The following is a 24,621-nucleotide window of genomic DNA, read 5'->3' as shown; positions in this document are numbered from 1 at the left end:
CTAATTGGGAATTCGCATATCCCTTTGCCATTAAATTCGCACATATTTGTGCCTGCGTTGCTTTCGGCCTTTAAACTAGATATTCCGCTGAAACGCCAGTTGTCCCGCTTAATTTTTTACCTTTGCGCGCTCGCACGTTTCTGTTTTACACTCGTTCCACGCTGTAAAAATAATTTTCATCTTGCTAATTTTTTCTTTGCACGTTGCTCCCAACGAACCTGCCAAAATCGCCACCTCTAATGTTCAACGACTGCTTCAGGCTTTTAATGAACTTCCTTTTAAATACGTTTGGCGTATTTTTACTTTTCACCGTTCCTTCAGAAGCAAATTACAGCGTTAACAATGGCGAAAGGAACGCTATTAAGAAGCGAACACACTTTTCGATAAAATTACCTCTTTTAAATATTCATTTATTCTGTGAATTTAAACTGATTCGTTATAATTTTCCCTCTCAGCGTTTCTAACAAAATTACCAACTCCCACTTCTTAACTCTCTCGCAACCCAAACCCAATTTGTAGTCTTCGAAGCAGCTCTCGAACTACAACCTACACCCTTAACTCTAGAAATCTTCATTTTCTATCGAATCCAGCTTCGACACCATGTAAGTAAATATAACCTATATATTATATATATAACTACCTTTATTTTTAGAAATCTTTACCTTCTATGAAACCTAGCTTTCATTTTTCTATAAATCGAAACAGCTATCTTTAACGTTATCCAAAATATGTTCTTCAAAATTCACATTTCCCAATGACATCTAAGTAACACTGGATCACAACCGGCGACCATAATCGAACTTCCTGAATACAGTCGATACCTGGAACTCGCAGCATCCCCTGACCACGTAGAACGAACCAGGGGAGGAGCTAGCCACACTCTCAAGCGAACAGGGCCGTACAGCGTTAATTGATCAAATTACAGGGCTAGCATCGAAATTGCAGAGCTGTCCGGCTGGTTTTCGGATCGGTGCAAGCCGAAAGGGGGCCGATCGTGGTAACCCCTTGCCGACACTACCTTCCAGGTTCACCCTTCGCCGTCCTACCTCGCTGCATCGCCGAATTCGGGGGAAGGAGGACCACTTCAATCGGGACGATGTTCCGCGAATCCAGTCGACCGGTCAAGTGTTCATTGCCGGTTCATTCGCGCGAATTCCTCTTTTAATTAATGACTATCCATTGGCTGCCACCCCTCCATAGGTTGATGATTGATCGACCGTATCGCTGATTACCAATGAACACCAAATCCATTTCCGTTTCCTACATTGATACCCTTTGGATACTATTTCTGTCGTGTCTTGATTGAACTTTATCGTCAACTTATGTAGTCTTGGGGTTGATGTAAAGATGAGAATAGTTAGAGATCGATACAATCGCCGACGTTTGGTTTGGTATAGTTGAGTTATAAACGGTAAGATGGAAGGATTATCTTACTTGATGTGACATATGCGAATATATGAGGAATTTTTAGGATGGTTGGAGGTTCGTTCCGTAACAGAGCGAAAAGTCTTTAAAGGAAATAGATTCAGATTAATGTTCAATCTTCGAGTTTATAATATCGCAGTAAATTGTTTTAGCGAATTTTCTATTTATATCTCGTTATGAGAAGAACTACAGGGAAATTGAAAACTTCGTAACGCTTTATGAGTATTAATGTTGTTTGAAACACTAGTAACACTGACCACAAAATTCACAAAACAAACTGGATGTATATATCTGAACGTCCGTTTCCAAATCGCTATCATTACCTTTGCATTACAAGCCCTGTCGAGATGACACAGCTCCCTGCGAGTGGAGGCTTGATGAAAATGAGAGGTCAGACCGGGTTAAGCTCGTAATTCATAGAATTATTACCGGTATCACATAACCTGACGTACCTCGAGGCATTCGCGATGCTGGATCCTTCGGCGTAATGGTCAACAACGACGAAAATTTCGCTGTATCCAACTGAGATATTACCGAGCGCATGCTCTGTGTTCGCCGTAACGTCGTTTATGTCCCTCTTTGATAACTTTCTAGTCCTCGCGAGAACACCACCCGCTCTATATGAGAAAGTATTAAGATAAATAGACTTCGTAAAAAAATATTACTAAATTTTGTTATGTATAAATGTTACCTATCGTGTGTATATGTATAATATATTGAAGCGTTTACTGTGTGTTACATCATTCGTTTAAATCAAACAACAAAATAAACGCTCCATTTACCGACATCGCACGATCTGCTCGCAATTCCACCACTTTGCCACAATCGCAGAAAATTGCTCCATCGACAGTTCGGAGAAGAAGAGAACGCTGACAGTGTAAGAACCAACCACTTGAACGATCAAACCCCGTCGTCGGACTCTTTTGCGCCAGTTCCAAAACGGTGGATCCTCCTCCTCTAGATCCTTCTCGGTCGCTATCTAAATTAAAAATACATGAGATCCAGGGACTTGCCGGTGACTTCCTTTCTACCACAGAATGTCTTAATTACCAACCGGTCTTCGTGGTCGACGGGAGGAGGACGGAAAAAATTACGAAGGAAGGAGATCCTTTTCCAACTTCTCGCCGGGGTAACGGCAGCTTTGAAAAAGCCAGCCACGCGGGCGAATTCTGCGAAGGAGACCGTTCTTCCACTGTGAAAAAGGCGGCTGCCACCGCGGCTGTTCTGCGGAAAAGCTAGCCTCTACCGGATGCAAGGGATGAAGAAGGGTAAGGGTAACGGGAGGTGTTAATTAACTACTCGTCTCGCTGCCGTCAGAGACATTCGAGCAAGGGCTCGACTTAACTTCGCACTCTCCACCCTCGTACTGCCCTATCGTTGTTCGAGCAGCCGGCAGATAACGCGTCCGTGATGCACCGCTCAAGAGGACAACGGTGTTTTTAAGGGTGAGCAGCTGGCTCCTCCGGAATAAACTCGTTCAGGCTATTGTATCGATGTACGAGTACCACCGGAGTCTTGCTTTTAGATTATAAGTGGACTTACGGATGAAACTCGTTGCTGATTGTGGCAGAAAATGGTAAAGCGTAATGTTTTCTAAATCCAAGTTCATAAGATCGGTTCAGTGGATTGCCATGATTTAGTCATAGATTTTGTAAATGTCGCTAAATATTTAGTACATCGTATTACATATCTTTACATCATAAAGAAATGCAAATTTTTCAAAATGTCCTTGCAATAGATTCTCTCCTGCTGTATAAAAAGTCTTTCGATCTAGAAGAATTAATAGAGTTTGCGTAGTCGTTAGCGGAATATTTTTCGAAATTTTTAATCGGGGGCAGGAAAAAAGTCGATGAAACAATCGGCAGAGGATCGACAGGTAATGGTACAGGAACGACTGAATCGGTGCAACGAATTGGCGCGTCTCTCGTATTTCATCCTCGCCCGGTTAAATCGATCGTGCACCTACGAGCTCGCCGAATAATTCCTGTCGCAAGCAGAATAGGTAAACCTGGAATTTATTACGCGTCCGTTGCACCCGACTCGTGAGAACTCGGGGATCGGTATCAGACACTCTCAGACTCGCACCAATTATCTGCGAATTCAATAGGAAAATGAATATATTTTATCGGTCGGGCGAAAAAGCCTTGTCAAAAATTCCGTCTCGTTCCGTACCGTGGGTTTTACCGCGCGATTTCAACGCGATCGGTTCTATGATACTGCTTATTGTTCCGTTTCCTGCGTACACGGGTCACAAGAGAAATTGGGTCAGTCGATTTATTAAAAAGTTCGTTGAAAGCTGGCCTCGTTTTACGAAATTGAACGCTTCGAATTCTCGATGAAAAAGGTAATCTGAATTTTCGATTGCTAAGGCATTATCGAGAACGTTATCCACGTGAGTTATGCCTGGCAACAACGTTTTTCTTCGCGTTGTTTTCCAAACGAAATTTCGACGGTATTCGCGTATGACAGAGCGAGGACGCGATAATTCATACAGGATATAGGGATAACCGGAGTTAAATTATTCATCGAACGAATAAATTTTCGAATCGCAATGCATACGATCGCCGGTTTTGTGAGTCGGTCGGATAACAAAGCTTTGCAAATATTACCGTGTTGCCGTGATACCGTTCGCGGAGAAATTCAACGAAGACCGAATCGTACAGGCGAGCACGTAATCGACGGTATTTGCACCGGGACTTACAGTTTCGTCTCCTTTTGCTAACGAACCATTCCGTAGCTGAGTGGCCCGGCAATCCTCTCAGAGACGAATAGAGAGAGAGGGAGAGAGGGAGACCTTAGATCCGCGTGGAAACCCGCCACCTCTGTGCCGTGGAAATCCTTTTGTTTCACTTGCTGATTAGCGATCCGTTAGACTCGTCTTACCGCGGATACGTCGTTCGCGTGATCTCGCAAATGGATTCGATAAACGAGGATCTCCCGCGCGTGTTTGAACGCGCGGACCACTTTCGTGGAGAAATTTTCAACGAATGTAACCGACCAATTTCAGTGCGTGAATGGTTCAGCGGGTACTCTTTGTTATGGGTTACTGGATTTTTGCGAAGTTTCTTATATCGGCATGAAATTGATTTGCCAATAGGATAAAGTTTGCATCGATTCCATAGATGAAGTTTGCATAGATTCCGACAAATAATCTCAAAACTATCATTCGAGCAAAATAGAAAAAACGTATGGCCGATCTTCAACATCGTTTCACTATTATCGTTTAATTCTTGCAGCAACAGTCTTTACCTCGTTCGATTTTTCCCTGAACAGTTTCTTAACGTAACGGAATTTTCGATCGATAGTGCATAACTATAAAACGATCCTACGCGGTATTTCTTACCATTCTTCGACTCAGTCATCAACCAATAAACGCGTGGCTGATTATCCATCTCCCAGAATCCTGGAAATGTGCACGAAATTTTTTCCAGTCCTAGTACACTCATAGAAAAGGAAGGTTGCACAATACGAGAGATAGCGTAGGGTGATAACAGAAGGTACACAGGAAGGGGTGTCGTTAACGATCCAATACAAAGCCACTGGCAAAGTGAATGTTACCGAGCCCCTTCCATTGGCCTTACCTAGCCGGCAAGCGTGTTGGCTCCCTTCGGGGTCCTTTCGTGAAAGGGGGGCAGGCAGAGGGGGAAGGACACGGGTCCGCCACCCACAATTCCGCTTGCGGGCACTGTAATTTGCTGTATGCATGCATCCAGAGATGGATAGACACGGCCGGGCAGCCGAGCAGGTCCGGGAGATCTATGGATTTATGCAAATGCAGGCAGTTAGAGTCCCGAGCAGCCTCCGCCGTTGAATAATGCGTTGATAAGATAGGAGCCCAGCGCTCATATGCCGCTACCTACCCTACCATCCGCCATTGATTTGTCACCCTTCCGCTCGCCGCCTCTCTCCACTCTGACTCCGAGTCGCTATTTCGCCCGAACTTCCCTTACTTCGCGAAGGAACTCCTAACCATTGCTTAACAACCCCTCTGGCGATACTTACGTTCTTTTAATTATTAGCAAAAAGTAAAAGATACGAGCGTAGAGAGGAGATTCGCGTTTGTGGTTTTCCCGTTTTTGCACATTTTCAGGTTGGTTGGAAGTTTTCGTTTGTTAAGTGGAAAACTGTTCTGGTCGTTTTTTCTACGGGGGTTAGTTTTGCATCCGCGAGAGCGAGTTCACGAGCGACGAACGAGATAATGCTTTTGGAAACGTGACCATTTATATAGTTTGTCGTTGGCGCTCCGTGTGCGCTATCGAATACTCAGATGTAATCTTTCGCAAAAAATCTCGTTGACTCTCTCTCTCTCTCTCTCTTTCTCTCTCTCAAGCAGCGACGTTTGTACGAAAAATAAATATCGTCCTAGAACGATTATGACGGATCTCTAAAGCCGTCCGTCTCCTCCGTTTTTTCCCTGGAAGCAGCGCGTTACAAAAGGCTCCTACGGCGGACGAAGGATTAAAGCAGCATTGAACATTGCATTTCCATTACAAATCGGATTCCGCCGGGATGGGGGTGGCTGGGCTGAGATAGGGTCGAAAAACAATAACAACGATAAACAGTCGAACATCGCGCGATCCGCTTTTCCCTTCTCGTTCCATCGGGCTGCACGACGCGATCGGTATCGCGTCACGGACGGCAAACATTGCTATGGGATTACGTTCTCGAGCCCCGTGGATCGAGTCACGCGTTCCTCTACCTCGACCATTGAAGTTACCCAGCCCCTGTGACCTTGAATACTAACTTCCGTGTTGCGAAGTACGATTCGATCTTCGTGCTATACAGAAACTATCGATTCTCTTACGCTTGACGATTAAGTTGCAGACAGTGTAAATTTGTATGACTATATTTTGTCGTTGTATTTCTATCACGATTATCAATTTCTATCAATTTTATTTTCATCGATCATCATTTTGTTTTATCGTAAACGATGATCTTGAAACATATTACCAATTTAAATTGTTCCATTATTCTCGATGTAAGCAAACATTTGCAGCCGTGAACTTCCCATGACACGTGTTACATGTCGCGGTTCTGGATTAAATTAAGATGTTGAATAGCGGTAAACTACCGGAGTAGAATTGAAACAAGGATGGCACGCGAAGCAAGGTGGTCGATGTTTATTCAGTCGCTTGTTACCTCCCTCGAATATTGCAGCTTTAAAGTGTGCAGTTACGCACCAAGTGTTTATAACCGGGAGAGCCGGCGTGACAGTTCATGATACGAGCGGAACTGGCGGCAATGCGACAGAGGACGTGACGTGTGCTAACATTGACCGTGTCTTCCTTCCAAATGGCCAGGTTTCCTCTGAAAATGGCGTTATCTAGATGCTCGTGCGAGCGTGTTTGTATTCTGTCACTTACCGTATCTCTGGCGGCTGACATTAGGAGCCAGGTTAAATACAATGCGTCCATTAGACGAGTTTTATCTACCTTTAATTCTTATTCTTATAATTTCAACGAAATGGAGGAGAAGACACTGACGTGTGGTTTGTTAATTTATCCACCTTCAAAGTTTGTCACTCAAAAGATTAGATATCAATAACACATGATAGTAATCTGCAGATTATACAGAATGGATAAAATTAAATCATCGATAATCGGTTTCTGGAGTATTCTATCTACGATTTTAAATTAATTCTTTCTGAAAAACTTTTCATTTTTCGATTCTCGAGGCCGACATAAAAGCAGATGATTTCGTTATCATCTCGTTTCGCTTCTTTTGCGCAATCGAGTATATTCGAGATGTCAGTAACGCTTCTCGTATCCGCGTGAACGGGTTCAGATTGTACTTGATCTCGATTAAAATCGCAATGGGAACAAATTGCAAATCGAACGCGGCAATTGCTTCATTACATTGCGCCCTGGTAACGGGCTCCTGATTCATAAATAAAAACGATACCGATCGGCCGACAGCGTTCGCAATCAATTGCCGCGAAAGGGAACGGACAGGTCCACGGTATCGGTCACATAAACCAGTCTTATAACCATTTAATCGTAATTTTACGCGATTCCACTCTCGTTTCATTACATGAGTCGCGTTTGGTCGCAATTACTGCCATTCGTTACCGTTTACTGTAAAAGGAAAATGATCTAGAATAAGTAGAGTAAAGTGAACATAGATGTCTATCATCGTGATCGGTTAAAAATTTTATCAATATATTTCGATAATCGTATTTCGTTATAGTACTAATGAAATTTCAAAAAGTCTCGTACAATTCGCATAATACATTCACAAAAATTTCCCGTATAAATTTTCGTGTACTCCATACATTTACAATAATATCGTTACAGAATTTCGTTGAATTAAATACTCAATATATATTATACACGATAAAGCAAGTGTTATAAAATGGGGAGGAGTGATACAATCGTCGCAAGGGTCGTTGAGGCGAAAGTCAGCAGCGGCCACCGAACGACCCTCGCGTATTTAGCAATAAATCAAACCCGCCTCGTGCCGTGTTAGATAAAAACGCGGGGGATAACGAGCCAGGTTGGCCGTAAACGCGGCGGAAATCGAATGGGAGTTGAAATTTCCGGTGCTCCCTGTACGATTTCAGACGGCGGTCTCGTTTTATTTCTTCCGCGGGATCCGGCAGCCACCTCGCCAGTCGAAGCTAAACGTTCGAAAACGGTTCGAAACGTGCGTGATATCGCCATCATGACCGAGCCTCCATTTCCGAAAACCTATAGAGAGGCCCCTTCACCTTGACGATCGCGGCAGCCCGGCAAGAAAAACGAGACGCCACTCGAACCTCGTCGCTATCCAGTATTTGCCACTTAGCCTAACCCCTTTTACCCAACCGACGAACGGTCCTGTTGAAACACTAGACGGCGCCGCTCTTCTTCGTCTGCCACGCCACGATCGACACTTATCAGACCATACCAAGTGTCACGCATCGATTTTTAATGGATCTCCATGTATCTATGGGGAAGAAACTGATGTTCGTATCAAGTCGAACTGTTTTTATAAGTATCGCATAATTTATGAGGTAATTATATAGTATATATATACTAGTTTCATCTTAATGGTGTTAAGAAATTCATCTTTGAAAGGCCAATGGAAAGTCGATCTGCAAAAATTGAAGGTTTTAATCACCATTGTGCTGATTTTAAAATTGTTCGCGGAAGACAGATATTCTCAAATGTTGGTATCAACATGGAAGTAGTATCTCGATTTATCTTCATCGAATACTAGATAACAGTTATTTCTCCCCAAAGCCACATTTCCATCATTAACTACCTATCAAAAGGACAGTTATACCTAATATAAAACAAAGTTTCCCAATCACTCTTTCCTGTACATAACGATGTCAATGGTGTTGCGAGATTTCTCAGGCGTTTCCCTCACGTCGCAACAACGAAGTCACGATTCACGGTGGGAGCTTTTACGAGCTTAGCCAGGAAACCTGGGGGAAACGGCGGGCACGAGAACGTTAAGACGACACCGTGGTCGCATCAACAGAAACGGCTTATTCTTTTCGCCGGCACGACCATAAAGGACGTTCGCTGGGACGAAGTTAGCACGATATAACAGTGCACATGGACGGACACGTAGCGGCAACGTTTATTCCGCTTTACGCTTACACCGTGCCTCCGGGAGATGGCTTATGAACTCCGCGCTACGCGCTTTACTTTTTCTCCTGGAACGAGGGGAAATAACAGTGACTACGTTCGGACAGCCAACCAAAACGGGCTTAATGTAGAGAATTATAAAGTCCTGGAATTTTTCCTTCTTCTCTCGTTTCCTCTGCTTTCCGATTTGATCTTAGAACTCGCTGAAACGTTAGTGACTAGACTATTGATGATTGTACATTTGTAGAAAATTTCAACGTGTAGAAATTCGCAGAAAAGAAATATATATAAATATATATAAAATTCTCAAAGTAAAGAACAACGTATTATAATATTTACTAGATGAAACAAATCTTTATTTAGTTTACATTTTGCTTAACAAACGCATTGAAAATTGGATAAAAATGAGGACGAATTGAATATTTCTCTACATCATCAAGTGGTTTTGATGAGGCACCAGAGGATTATACGCAGCAAAGACATCGGATAAACCAGTTGTCGCGATATCACGATGTCACGATTGAAGGAACGATGGTTTTCGAAATGAAAAGTACAGCGTGGCGGGATTCAACAATTTTTCAAATAATCGTGTACTCGTCGTGTGCCCAATGGTCGTTTCCCGAATACCATCTCCCGTTTATTGCAGCTTGCAAATGCTTTTTAAAGCGGAGTTAGGGCTGCCTTGCGCGTTCACAGCGAGGTTGACATATAGCAGTCAGCCCGTAAAATGCTCGGTCGATGACACGATAAATTTTAAGAAACTATAGAAGCAGCGCAAAAAAGTGCAGTCCCGTTACAAAAAAGTAAGTTCAGTGGTTGCATTGTGAGGAAACACGGTTTAAATGAAACGACACGAAATACATTCTTTCGTAATTATCGTGAGCTACAATATTTCACAGATATCGATCATTCCATTTCCCGAAGTAGAATTTATTCTTGAATATGAAATGTTAGTTTCCATTCATTGATACGGTCAAAGGGAAGATCTTCAAATTCATAAAGATGGTACAAATACTCTGTTTAATTGCAAGACTTAAAAAATCATGTGTTCCTCGACCGATGTCTAGTTTTCGTTAGATCTAAATATCCAACGTCTAGCTAATCATTTCGATTCTAGCTCTGAAACTTAATTTTGTCCATGCGGTGGCATCAAGCAATCCAGTAGAACGAAGAAGATGAGAGGCTTTCGAGTAAACGAGCGTGCGACGTTTATACGTGATATTGCGAGGAAACGTTTTTAACGATGAAGTAAACGACGCGGCGGTAAAAGGTAGGAAGTCAAAGTGAACGCGGAGAGTAGAAAAAGAAACGTTTATTAACGTAAACGAAGAGAAGATCACGGGAGGGAAACAGGAAGAAATTAATGGCGGATGGGCGGAAGACGCGGCGTGCATCAGCGCGAAGCAAGAGCGAACTAAGTTGTAATTAAAGGCTGCTGCTCGATGGAAACTTCTTTATTTTACTTTTTTAAATGTTTACTGAGAATATTTTAATTCTCCGCCGGCATAATTAGGCGTTCTACGTTCACCTAGCCCATTCCATCCAGTCTGGACGCGGAAAAAAAATGATTCGAAAGCGGCGCGAGCAGACGTAACTTCGCAAAAGCTCATTTAACTGACGTTTAATGACCACGCAGCCGTGCTCTAAGAATCTAATGTATAAACAGTAACTTGTAGCGAGTCTATTATGAACTCTGTAATAAACATCTCGACTTAAACGCTTTCGTACTGCGTCTACTCGAGTGCCGCGAAAAAAAAAAGCAAAGCGGAAGAGAAATGGAGAACTGGCGCCTGTTCTGATTCGAAGACGCTAACGTGATTCGCTTGCTCGTTTTGATCGATCGATGAGATAGCACAACCCCGACAGGAATTCAATCTATTAGACCCGATTGCCGCGAGAACTGTTTACCCTGTCGCCGACTATCGTTCGTAAACTGTATCCCGATCGGTGGTTTCGGTTCATTCGTTTGTCATCATAGTTCAAACGTTCGATAGTATGATTCGTTGTTGAGAAAATGGAGTTGATTTTAAAACGAACTTGATACTTCTATGGAAATATACATTTTTGAAAATACTTTCCTCACTACTTTCTGCTATAAATACATTCTCCGGTCTTATTTTTTGCTATTCTGATGTTTAAGGTACGAACCTTGTAAGCAGTCTTACTGACGAGTCCATTAGCACCCTCTTAGTCTGCAACTCACCCTCTCTTCCTTCTCAATTTTTCTTTCTCTTTTTCCCTTCTCTAAAATTACTGTATCTCGCGCTCTTGTATACATGCGCAACCCAAACACATAATTTGTATTAAAAAACAATCAAGATGATATTACGCATACACTTAGATACAACCAAACTACAAAATTCAACGAAACTGTTACTAATACCTCATATTTATTATACAATCGCCTTTCACACCAATTTAACACGCGTATTTTCCGCGTCTCTTAGTTCTGTCCTTTTTTTTCAAAAGATCCAACATCACTCCTAGGTTCTGTGATCCATGTCGACTCGCAGACGAAGGGGACAAGAGAAGAAACGATGGAAGGGAAGGACGTCGGTTGCGGCCGATCCAGAAATGCAGGTCGGATAATTTGGCGCGATTGGGCCTCGTAAAGCCAGGACTCGGAGCTCCGATCCAATTAACGGCAGTGGTTTGTTGCCTGGCGTACAGTTGATTGAACTGGTCGAGGACATCTAACTCCCTGAAAGCGCTCTCTTTACGATATATACTTTTGGTATAGCGAACGCCCGGCTGCGCCGCTCTACGTACTTATCCGGCAGACGTCGTAAAGCACTCGAAAAGCACTGGAAAGCTCACGGGGATGAGGTATCTCGCAGTTTCCCCTCACTTTCCTCGCGCTCGCGACCTCCTCTAATTTCTCGCTTCCTCTCACCCTCGACGTGTTCCTCCTTTCTCTACCTTCCTGCTCATTCCTCCTCGTTCCTCCTACCTTTTTCCCTTTCTTCGTTTTTCGTCTATTCTGTTGGCCGGGTTAAAGCCCATCTAGCTGCACGAGAACGTTAATTCTGTCTCGACGATAGGATAGCTTCGATTCGACGACGTCGCTGATTGCGTCTTTTCCACCGACTGACTCGTGTACTCCCCCGGACAGTTTTTTACCACATTCTCTACCCTGTTTCTCTTTTTGATTTCACGGTTAAATTCGAGGGCGTTCGTTCAGCGTACGGATTTTTGTTTCGTGTTTTAGAGTCGCGCGGTTGTAGAGTTTAATCGAATTATCAATAATGCAAGAACTTTTGACCACGAGAAGGATATTCGTGTTTCTCGTTTGCAATGAGAGAACTTCATGCTTGATTTGCTCGCAACCCTCGACTTTGTTAGGGGGATCGACCATACGTTCCAATATGAGTATTTTTGTATGGTTTCTCTTGTCGTCGTTTTCCAGTTCATTGGATTCGCCGAAGTGAGTTAGAACAGGTTAAGTTCATGTAGAAATTTCATCTTGCCTCTCGTCTATCTAGCAAAAAATGTCTTTCGCTCGAGTTCCAAAGGTTGCAGAGTTTCACGGCGCCATTAGCGTTCCTTTCATCGAACTTTCGTATCGTCTTATTTTGTCTTCGAAAGAGAATCTTGTACGTTTTCTTACAAATAAGCTCGACGATCGATCAAAAAACAGAACATAAAATTATGATTCACGCGTTGCTGAAGAGTCAAGGAGTCTCGAAGTCATTCGAGTATCTCACAAAGTCACGATTCGTTCGAAGTCCCGGGCCAGAATACAAGAGAGGACATCGTTGGTGGAGAGAACGTTGGATACCATAGACGCGACAACGATATTGAAAATATCTGGCTGAATTGGAAATCCATATCTAGCCGAGGCGAGATAGAGACGGAAAATGTTTCGTTGGTATTCCTGGTATCACGTATGCCCTCGTGAACACCGGTTGATCTCTTTCTTCCTTCGGAGGAAGAAAGAGAATGAAACAAAAGCCCACGGGCCGATCGAGGGTTACACGCTGCAGAAGAAGGGATATAGAAAATGGATTTTGTCTCTCTTCACCTTCGCCTTGCGTCTAATAACTGACTTCTCCATAATGCATAAGGTAAAAATGCTGAAGTTTCCCCCATTATCGAATGGGACAGTCCCCGCTGGGGGCCTCAGTATCGGCGTGTAGGCGAATATACAGGGTGTTCTCGTAACCATAATACAATTGGCAAAATTCTATGTGAAAAACAAGTCGAAAGTGTAGAATCGAATCTCTATTCATTGGAAGTTTCGTTTTCGAGAAAATCGAATGCGTGTAAGTCAATTATCGATTAAGCATGTTCGATCCCCATTTACTTGAAAACGAAGCATCAATCGTAGAAACGTTATTTTACAGTTTTGATTGATTTTCATAGAAGTAGAATATCTTGCTAATTGTTCACTTGTACGCGCCGTTCAAACAAGAATTAGCCAAGTTCACTCATCCGTAACAAATTTTCCAGCTTGACTTTCCTAAAAACGAAGCATATTCTGAAAAACTACGTTCTATATATTTTCCATTTATCTTTCCGCGTAGAATCATTCCTTGCTCATCGTTCCATAATTATTGCGACACCCTGTGGCGAGCATTCACATACGCGCAGCATTTCGACCACGTAGCAGCGTCGCTTACCCTTCTTCTCAATTTTGGATTACACTGTTTCGCGGCAATTTGCATGGAAACGTTCACGACGAGGTTCGCGACGAGGACGAACGTAAGCGCGATACGCTACTTGAACGGAGATTTCCCGTCTGTGCCGTCGCGAAACTGTCCGCCAGTGTCGACCACTGAAATTTCACGACTCGACCGGTGGAGGATGTGCACGGGAATGAAATTTCACGATTCAACTGGCGCTCGTCGGCTTGTCTCGAAGGAGGAATAGAAGCGAGTTGGTTGAAACGGTCGTTCGTTCTCTCTTTCGTTAGTGTCGTTCGTTCAGTGGATTCGCAGAGGGATGATGGTCGAAGGGGTGCCCCACTATTCCATCCTCCCTTCCTTTGCCTTCCACGGTATAAACGTTATTCTATGGATGGAAATCTCGCGCGATTGCCGCCGGAATAATCTTCACGGTGGAATATCGTCGCGAGCAAAAATGTCCTGGATATTGGACTGGATGGAACGCTTCGAATCGCCGCCTCGATTTACGCAGATCTTATTATTTTGTCAAACAAACGTGCTTTACGAAAAATGGTTAGCTTCACTACTACGTAGATCAGGAGGGTAGAATGTTTTTAAATGGAGACGTTTAGGGGACTTAGGGGGAAATCTTGTTTTCTCGAATGAACTTCTCTTGGTATATGATTTTTTTTATATATCGTATAATAAAAGATGCATAAGCAGCTATTCTTATTGATTGTACAATTTCATTGTCATGAATGTAATCGTAATATCGATCGCGCCGCTGGCGACCAATTCCAAAATCGATTCGACTTTCCGTTTGAGAGAAAAGAGAACCACGATCGGTGCTCTAGAAGTCATTAAATTAAACGTAGGATGTTCTAATTTGTGACCTTTTCTTTCCGACCGGTATCAAGTGCAAATTTTCTTCCTTTTTAGCTTCCGTTCCCAGGCACCTCTGTTTCATTGTTAACTATTCCTATTCGTTTGCTCTTAAAACGGCAGCCTTTCAGGGCGTAATGAAGACCCCCCCTTTCGCCCCCTTTTGCTCCACTCCGTCAAACGAACGAAACGCTACGCCTTGTCTGCTCGTCTTCGGGCTCGAAATGTTTCTTATTTCATCCTCGCTCTTTATCGAACCTTCTCTCCCTTTCTCTGGAATCGTGTCTCTCGTCCGTCTACTTTTCATTTCCCTCAGTTTCAAGTACCCTTATCCATCTTTTTATCTGTCGATCTTACTTCATTCCGCACTCGTTTCCCTTTCCTCGTCATCGTCTTCGACGTGTCACGAAGCAGACATTAACGAGCTGCATCGAACACGGTAATCGTGATGTATGTAATTGCATCGGCCGGCAATTGGATAAGCGCCTTATGGCTTATGATAATACGCTTACCGCACGAGAATTCGACGACGCTTATGGCGCACTGCATGCCGTAGAAATTATGTTGCGCCGCATTCGCCAAACAGATGGTCGCGCGTGACTCTGGACAATGCCATTTAGGGTCCTACAACGTGACCACGAAATAGTTGCGATACATGGCACGATTCTATTAAATTAGACAATTAAAGATTGGAATTTAGTGAAACGGATTAACTTGACCTTGAATACCTATGATTTCTCATCTGTGCTCTGTATTACTCTGTGATGGTATCTTTCTTCGTTCTCTGTATTTAGTAGAAGAATATGAGATTTTTTAATTAGGAAACAAAATAAAATAGGCTGACTAGTGTTATCATTTGATTAAATGACATTATTTTTAAATCAACATTTGTACCGTTTTCAAGATTGTTAATGTTCAGCAAGGATATTTAGTAACTCTTCTGGAACTTGTAACTTGTAAAATTTAATATCAATTCAATTGTGCAAAAAGAACCGGAACATTTCTTGTATTTATTTCGATTCCTTACGCTATGTTCACCTATGGATTTAATAATTTTAAACGAACTATACACACAACAAATGACATACTATGGCAGCTATAACTCACGAAACGCTTCGCGCTCGAGCAACTTTTACCGCAGCAAAACGGTCTCATGATCGGAAAAACGTTAAGCAACGCGTTAACGCGTCCCTAATACGAAATCGATGCGTCGCGGAACGATCGTCCAAATAAAGGGAACGGCTAAAACGTTCCCGAGGAAGTTTGTTGGCAGCGTTACACCACTCGTTGCGGCCATAACCGCTGATCGATTCTTAAGAACGTAAATTTTCTGGAAATGTCCGGCGCTTTCATAAACGTGCCCTGCCACGAACCAACAATTAATTTCGCGGGACTAGTTGTCGGCAAGTTCGCAAAATTCGAGTTGCCAGCACACGGGTACTCGACGTTTGTCACCCTTAGTTTGTCACGCGACAATCGCTTCTAGTTTAAGCCTTCACTTGCTCGAAGAATGGCCAACGTTCACGTTTCTGCTCCGCGATTAAAATTGTATTGTACTTTTCTGTTATATTTACGTTTGCGTTTGCTATGCTGTCCTTTTTTAACCGTCTTATCTATCATTCTGAAATTGAACAAATTTTCCTTGTCCCATCTATGTTCTTCTCTGATCGTTTTAAAATATTTAGTCATTGCTTCGTAATTGTGTAATATAACCTAACTTAAAAAATAGAAAACGCAGGAAATCTCAAACATTTCAACACGTTTTGAAAAATGCAAAAATGATAAATGACGGAAGTAGTATGTGAATGCGATGACATTAGCTTGTACGGAATAAATATTTTTACGTTTATATACGTGAGTCACTTATACATACTCTTTCATTATTAGTTTCTACTAATAGAATTCGATATCGCGTTGTGATATTCCAAGTTCGTTACTTCCTGGTAGTTCCCCTCTCTGAATGGAAAACAACAGTGACTATTTACATAACAATGCCATCACGATAGCTTCATGATACTTCTAAAATAGTTCTCTATGTACGAGTATGAAATACATATGACCCTTTTCAATCTCACTCCAAAGAACAGTCTCTAATTTCATCGGTGAATGCAGCGTCGCAGCCGAACGATCTGCGTAACAAATTACCAAACAATCTAATGACACGCTGGATTCACGATATCTCCGATTAATCGTATGTGCGAATAGCACGCCATTAAAATGATATCATTCCCGTCAATTTTCACGGCACCTAATCGGCCGCGTTTCTCGCGATCCAATCATCGTTGAAACATATCGAATACCGTTTTACGCGATACGTGACTACTTTCGCAGCTAAAATCGATCATTCAAGAACGTAATTAGAGAAAGTGCGCATTGCAAGCCGCCATGTTCTCGCAACAACTTACTTCGACGTTTAAGGAGACGTCGCGTCGGCTTTTCGCAACGGGCCATCTTTATGTGCTTCGAATGCAATCCACAAGAAGCACGTGTTCGAGTTCGACGCGAGACAAGGAGAGTGTGTTGCAAGCACGTGTTGCAATTTGCGTCACCGTGTCGAACGTTTCGTCAACGAGAAATTACGTAGTTCGCAACTCGTGGTTCCTTTGTAAGAATTCGTCGTAGGAATAATTTGTCCTTTTCAGCAGGAGAATATAACGGAAACGCAATGAAAAATGTCAAAGTATACCGGACGGATGAACGGTTTTCTTGAATAATGTAAAGCAAGTCTGTGTACTTTTCTGTTCGTTTTTCTTGTATGCCTTCCTTGTCTTTTTTCCTTCGTTTCAACTCACGAAGGAATTGAATAAACGATGAGGTCGAAAGGTGTTGAAAAGTCGACGATTTTCTTGGTACATTATCTTCGCTGCTTGGTCGAATCAATGTTAAACGAAGTATTTCTCACGGGAGCAGGGTAAATTACATATTTATGAGAAGTATCGAGAGCAGTTTCACGAGGCGCGGGGATCTCGATCACCGTAATTCGCGCAATTTTAAAACAGTTTGCCTGTAAGTGTATTATTCGAAGATTAATAATTAACTGCTTGACGATTTGCTTAATTCGCGATAAAGAATATTTGAAGAGTTTCTTGGATGTTTCAACTTGAAATCAGTAGCGTGTTTAAAACATAGAGTCAAATTAAATTATTATTCCCTCGTTCCTTAGTTCCACGAAGTAGACTTTCCTTCTTGATTGTCTCGCAGCCAAATATTTCCTCCTGGATCTTGCGATTTTTCCGTGTCTCGCGCACAGCCGGGAACATAAACGAGCGGCAGTCTTGATTCGTTTGCAAATTTTATTCGAACACATTATTTCTGCTTTCCACTCCACTTTCGCCGTCGACTCTTTCCATCCGACTTATTCCTCTCCTTTTTATGATATTCTTATTATACATGTAAAGCGGGGAACAATGGCAGGGTTATGCAAACGAAACCATCTAGTGAAGCTGGATTAGAATCGAGCCGATTTCAAATAGTTTGGCAAAGGTTACTTAATTGAAACGAATGCAAATCGACGTGAATATCGTGAAAATCGAGATGCCGCGTAAGTATCGTTCCCAAGTTTCTAGTACCCGTATTCGTACCTCCAGAGCCAGTTTCGGTTCTAATCCCGATTATCACGAAGCTTATTGAGTTCCCGCTTCAAATGCAAATAAGAGCGAATATTGGCTCCTTTAAGGTATTGTCGTTTACAAATTCAGTTTCGTATTGATATTTATTTGATATTTACTCGTATTGTCGTATCAAAATTCTTTTATCTAATCAACAAAATATACTTATCAATCCTATCATGTTTTTCCCCTGTAATATTTAATAGTGGAATTGTTAAACCTGTAGAGGCGCTGTTCTAAAAATTGTTAAAGGTTTTTATATAGCAATTGATGGCAATTTTTCCATAAAAACTATGGCTAAAATAACAATTATTCTATCTCAGCAATAAAAAAATATTTAGGAACAATTTCGCGTGTAGTATCTACCAAATCAATTGCGACTTCAACAGGGTTAACAGGGATCAAACAGTTCACAGAAACACGTGTAACATTGCGAACAAATTGCCTTACTTGTTAAACCCGTACTTTCCCAACAAATGCGTTGCACAAAATCGCCCGCACAATTATTCCAAAATTCCCCAACGTTCATCCGAAACTTTCCAACACAACGCAACAATTTTCAACACGCTCCCACCCGTAGCTGCAAAATTTTGAATCCCGGTTTACGGCTAGCTCGAGTTCGTTGACGAGTTTCTGTGAAATTCCGCATCTCTCCGCTCAATTTCCACAGTGTTCGGCCGCCCGTTCCTTCGTGGGGAGATCTGTGAAAATAATTTACCGAACGCGACGGGGCAATAAATAACGAGCTATATAGTCCTCGAAAAAGCCACCGAGAGGCCGAGGCTCGTTTTTCTCTCCGCATGTCAGGCCACGCTAAAATCCCCCGACAAGAAGGGTCCTCGAACTCGACGGAAATGCGTTTCTTCGACGAGGCCACGTCGCCTCGGGTTCACCGCGACCAGGACGCGTCGGTCTACAACGCGAAAGTCATCGTGATTCCCTCGCGTTCCCGATTTTAACCAGTCTTCCCATATTGTCGTTACCGTGTCACGAGCCTCGACGCCCTCCACCCCTCGATCAGGCTGCATCTCACGTCACCCAGTTGCCTTTTCCCGCGTGTCGGAGGTAAGGCAAGAATAAACAGTGCCAGGTATCGATCGAGAAATGCTCCTTCGACTCGATGTCGTAACTGCGTTGTATCGTTGCTGTGAAAAGACGTGGAACAACGGGAAGAAGGGAGGTCGGAGTGGAGAGGAAAAGGGACAACGAGAGGAAAATGGAAACGCGAGAAAAGAAAAGCAGCTCGTCACGACGAGCACGTTTCCGAGAGAACCAGTCTTTTTCCTGCCGGCACGATCCCGCGTCGACTCTCATCCAATCCCTTTCAGCTCCAGAGGGTGCCGGGTGCATGACGTTACGACGGTATATAAGTTCCGTGGTTTATGTCGGTTCGCGTTGGATTAAGCCTCCCTCAGATGTATCGACGTGGCTACTCTCTGTTCTCTGTTCCTCTAACCCCGAGATGTAATTTTCGCGGCCGTAGCCGCTATGTATGGGTCCCCTAAACGATTTTCTAAATGGTTGTTTATATTATATGAGACGCGGGATACGAGCCAATTGTGAGAATAATGTTGGGGTCGTTGAGCTCCGTGCTAGAGGTTGGTCATAGTCTGATGTGAAATTGTTTGGTATATTCTACGTATAAAGTCTTGCGAAAAGAAATCGACGAGAATTACAGATAAATGCATTTTTCTCTTATAATTGTTGCGCGTTACGCTTTGTGAATTGCAAGTAAAATTATTTAGAAAACTTTGCAACGAAACTAGCCGGTCCTCGCGATCGATAGAGAAACAGGATTATCTGACCGAAAAGCGAAGAGTAACGATGAGTTTCACAGAAAGGACTTGCTTTTATTACACAGAAAACAGTCACGTATCGAAAGTATGTACATCGATCCAGAACGGCGTGATTGTACAAGGTCTTAGATGGACTTTAATCAGGTCAAAATCGAGTCAAATGTTCGTTCCAATTTACTGTTATTCTCTTCCACGCGATTAGATCTGGTCCGATTTTACAAGACTATAAAAAAATCCTTTCAACTTGGTTCTGTTTGGTTCTGTGTCGGCTCTAAATTCTGGAACCGGAAGCGATTTTGCTACGCTCTGGTAAAACGGCCGAGATTGCATTGGAATCGTTGATCGCAAAAAACATTAGCGCCACGTTAAAACGAATAAAATTTCAGTTGGAATTCGTTCTGGCAGAGTTGAATATATTAAATCTTGGTTTCAGGCAGGATACGTTCGACTAATAAATTTCGCTTCTTTCCTCCAGCTGGTATCCTTAGCACCCCTGATAGCGTCAAATCCATCGTTCTTACAATGGCTGCAAGTAAAACTATCATTAATCTGGCCTCGCCTCCTCTTTCGCATTTGTCCTCCATCCACGTTCTTCGGCCTGCACCGACGAACATTAATTATCGGAAAAAGGAGCTGCAAAAACGTCGGTCCATCGACCATATCGCGCGAAAGTGGTTCGCAGGCATTGCAAACTCCGATCTGGATGCGGAAAAAGGTGCAAAGACGATTTTTTTCTCGATGGAGATAAAAAATCGTTTTACCGCTGTGTTTTATTTGTTTCGTTTCAGTTTCCACTTGCATTTATTATACGGCCACGGGTTTGTTTCAATGCATTCTCGTACCTTTACTTGGTTTTATATGGTTAGATATTTCAAAGATGTGGTTACGAATTTTTGGAACCGAAACAAATACTATAGGATCTATATAGGATTTCTAAAATAAGAAACATGGAATGTGAATAACACAAAGAGAAAAGTTCGTCCATTAACTTATTGATACTGGTATATTTCTAGCGTAAAATTAAATTGTTTGTATCTTGATAAATGACATATATTTTGTAACACCCTATGTATGGTAAGAAGATGATGTAGTTTATGGCTAAGGTTGGTTTGACCATCCAGTCAGACATATCGTTACTCTCCAGAAGAAATAAGAGAAAACGCGACAAAACCTCGACCGTTCAAGAGATTCGCAAATACTAACCGAAATACCAATTGCTACATGAAGAAAAGAAAATTGGAATCGCGCAGGACAGAACCGAAGAAGAAAGGATCCACTTTCCCCCGAGTGACTCTGTTTTCCTTGCTTCTGTCCCCATCCGACACGGTTACACGGAAATGCATCGCGACCGGTATTCACCGACGTTTTTCACCGACTGTCTGCCTCCGCGAGGTAGACAGGGGTATCTCAGGCTCGATAACAGAAAACCTCGTTACACCGAACGTCTGACCTGATATCTATTCTCGATCTCTCCAGCGCACAATTCAACCGTGTTACCGACGGACTAACGACAATTCCCTTATTCTTCCAGCGTTCGACAATACGTCGTCCGCGCTTATTCAGACGTTCGTCGTCGCGGATCGATTTTCGCTACGTCCCAGAAAACTTATGAACAAGCTCCTTCGCGGCGGATCGGAACAAAGACACGGTGACTTCCGATCTCCTTTGACGAGTTTCATCCTGGGCCACGATCAATCATTTTTCGAAAATTGAAGATGCGTGACTTGAACAACGTTGTGGTAATTTGACTGGCGAGAAAGACTGAGGTTAATCGAAAATAGATCTACAAGCTTCATTCAACCTTTAAACTCGTCAGATATAGCGTACAACGATCTAAACTCTGACTCATATATGAATGACACGAACAAAAAATTAAATTCACAATTTTATGTTGCTTGATATAGTTCGAATAGTTTTATGAAAAATAAAAGTACGTTCACGTGAACTGCAGAAAGCAAATATTTCATGCTTTTAAAGTTTCTCGAGATAAAACGGTGTAAGAAGAGTAGAGTATCGGAAGATAGTAGAATTTATGAAGGAATATCAGGGTAAGCTCGTAGAACTAAGCATATTGATTTCATGTTGCTATTCATCGATTAACACAATTTTGCTCCCTTACAATGTGCGGTATTATATCGTTGACATTGGAAATCGATACACAAAACTTTCCTTCGCTAATAATTTTAGAACTTTACCCTTCCAATTTTGAATTATTCCACTCGAAACTTTCAACGAACGAAACCTTCTTACGACGTAGCTCAACGCTGTCGTCGCCGTTTCACTAAACCTTCTCTTACACCCGCCTTATGAGTCAAACACGTTGCAACGATCGAGCTCTCAAAGCTCACGTTCGAGCCCTGTCGTTCGACTTTAAATCGTTTCCAGGAAGCTCGTAAAAAGTCACTGTAGCTCGCGTTATACAAGCCGAAAGGATTCACAGGCTCGCTTATTGGCAGCTCGTCTAGTCGGAGCGTAGAGTCGACAGCGGCGCCGTAGGTGCTAGCTGAACGGCGCTCGACTCTTAAATTATTACTCGGTTACGGGGGTTTTATTGCGCCAATAATAAAAGGCAGCGATATCGCCACCACCTTCGCTTATACTCAGGGGCCCGTGTGTGTGCGACGTTCCGTTATGGCAGCAAAATATGATCGTTACTTACACCACGTCTCCAATGCCTCCATTGAGCGTCTTTAGCGCTTGCACGTACCACGCTGTGCGGATTTAAGTCCTGCACCAGCGGTGAAGATAGCTGACGAGTGCTGCCCTGTTCAACTAAGCGCACGTTCTTCAAATACACTGTACCAAGTTTATATCAGGAATATACGATTCGGGCGATAGCGAATCTCGATGTTTCGATTTTGAATTATTTGGGACTCGTTGACAATAAAGCTGCGAGTGTTCGTGTTCGACAATGCTTTACGAGCGTTCGTCGTATGAGATTTGATACTGAGTTAAGAGAGATTTTTTCTTGAGCGTTCGATTTTTTAGTTAACCCTTAGGGTTAAAAAGTACTGATATACATATATGTATTTAAATGTTTAGGTTTACTTTAATTCAACCGTAAAAATAATTCTATTACAAATGGTTATTATTCTTACAGAAAGATAAATGATTATCTTCCTCGTTTATGAATTTCTCACTAAAGAGATTCAATTTTCAAATCGACACCATAGCAACCAGAATAGAAGCGTTGTTAAAAACGCAACGTGCAAGTGGTCCAAGAAACGAAAACAAATTGTAAACCGAGATTGAGTGCAAGTGATAAATTCGAGTGCTGCAGAGTGACTTTGTAGTCAGGATTTATTTGCGCCCTCAAAGTAATCGTCCATCAAAAGCTCCCTTATCGAATCCAATACGTTAAAACTGACGTTCGTAAAACCTACACCAATAGCGACATTGTTTCTGAACATCGATCGTTCGAGACACAAAAACATAACCGTTTCATCGTAAGATCGTTGTATAAATTTTAACGAGCATTATCACGAATTTAGTTCGAGCGATTAATCGTTTTCCGACACGGTATCACGATTACATCGAAAACTGTTTCTGGCCATGTTGCACTCGTCAACGTATCGGGTATCTTGATTGCAAGATAGTCGGCGATATTCGAAATATTCCGTGGAATATCGTCGGGCTGAATCCTCCGATGTTACCGTTTCATCGTGTTCATTAATTATCTCGTTTTACGGTCGCGACAGTGTACGTGAGTTCGCGTGGATCGAATTTACAATTTACAAATTGTAACGCAAAACAACGGCGAGTTCCGCACGGGCGAACCTCCCCATTTAAATCCGTTAATTGCTTGCGCCCGTGTTCACTCGCGTGACGAACGCGCCACTGGCGCGGAGTCGCGAAATCCTTTTCGACGATTAATAAGCGGGAATAAAAATTACAATCATTGAAAGTAAAAATAAAAATACAGAAAATTTAATTAGTTATTGTTTTTTCCTTTTTACGACGGAAGTGAACCAATAAAGATAAATTCTTGTATTTTTTCTACAAGCGAAAAAAGGATGTAAACGTATTTTTTAATTATCTTTCAGTAGTTATGGCACGCATTAAATTGGTTATTGCAACAGGTTTTATTAGCCTTGAAAATACTATAGACTTATAAATACTTTTACAAAAATATTTCTAGGCTTAATAGCTACATTTTAATCTTTATTCATACTCTGACATTATATCGTCTTTTACTCGAAAAGTGAATTGTGAATTATCGTTATAAATTATAGGATCTGTGTTCTAGTTACGTAGAATTTTGGCCAATGAATTCTTCGAAAGAGTTACCATGTTGAGTAGTAATTTGGCGAGACGTCACCGCTAAACGATAGGCGGGTGCTCACGGTCAGTCATTGTGGTCGTATCAAGCAGCGAGCAAGCTGTAATGGATAGCGTGCACGATGCACGTGATACGTTAATCAATTGCAATCGGAACACCCCGGGCGTAATATAAATTTCGATTTCGAACTTCGTTATCGAATAAATCACGTAAATACACGCCTCGTATTTTCCATAATATTATATTACCGCATTTACGTGTCGTATTTTCATTTTGTTGCTAGAATAAATTTCTATTACAATCCGTGCCTTCTTCCCACGTTTTTAAGTTTCAAAATTCCGAGCGTGACCGTTATTAAATAAAATTAATATACCATACGGGCAAACGTCGCGTGTATAGATATTAATAGGTTTCATTTATTAATGCTTCTCGCGGACGATAGCAATCAATTTC

General features: G+C 42.2%; 1 long non-coding RNA gene across 4 annotated transcripts in view; it reads right to left on the bottom strand.

Annotated features, from left to right (window-relative positions):
* Positions 1 to 1,530: 1,530 nt before the first annotated feature.
* LOC105665970 overlaps positions 1,531 to 24,621 on the bottom strand; it is a 33,061-nt gene continuing 9,970 nt past the window's right edge. The window contains exons 3-6 of one of the 4 annotated variants that reach the window (XR_007224797.1): positions 2,480 to 7,499; positions 2,208 to 2,404; positions 1,878 to 2,042; positions 1,531 to 1,798 (exon numbers count right to left, since the gene is read on the bottom strand). This is a non-coding gene — a long non-coding RNA (uncharacterized LOC105665970). Of the gene's footprint in view, positions 2,043 to 2,207; positions 2,405 to 2,479; positions 7,500 to 24,621 lie in introns of all 4 variants that reach the window. The other 3 variants (XR_007224796.1, XR_007224795.1, XR_007224794.1) reach the window with 3 other exon arrangements.

Source organism: Bombus terrestris, chromosome 7 (assembly GCF_910591885.1).
Source record: "Bombus terrestris chromosome 7, iyBomTerr1.2, whole genome shotgun sequence".
NCBI lineage: Eukaryota > Metazoa > Arthropoda > Insecta > Hymenoptera > Apidae > Bombus > Bombus terrestris.
Note: the sequence above shows the minus strand (reverse complement) of the source record. Positions and strands in the feature narration are given on the sequence as shown.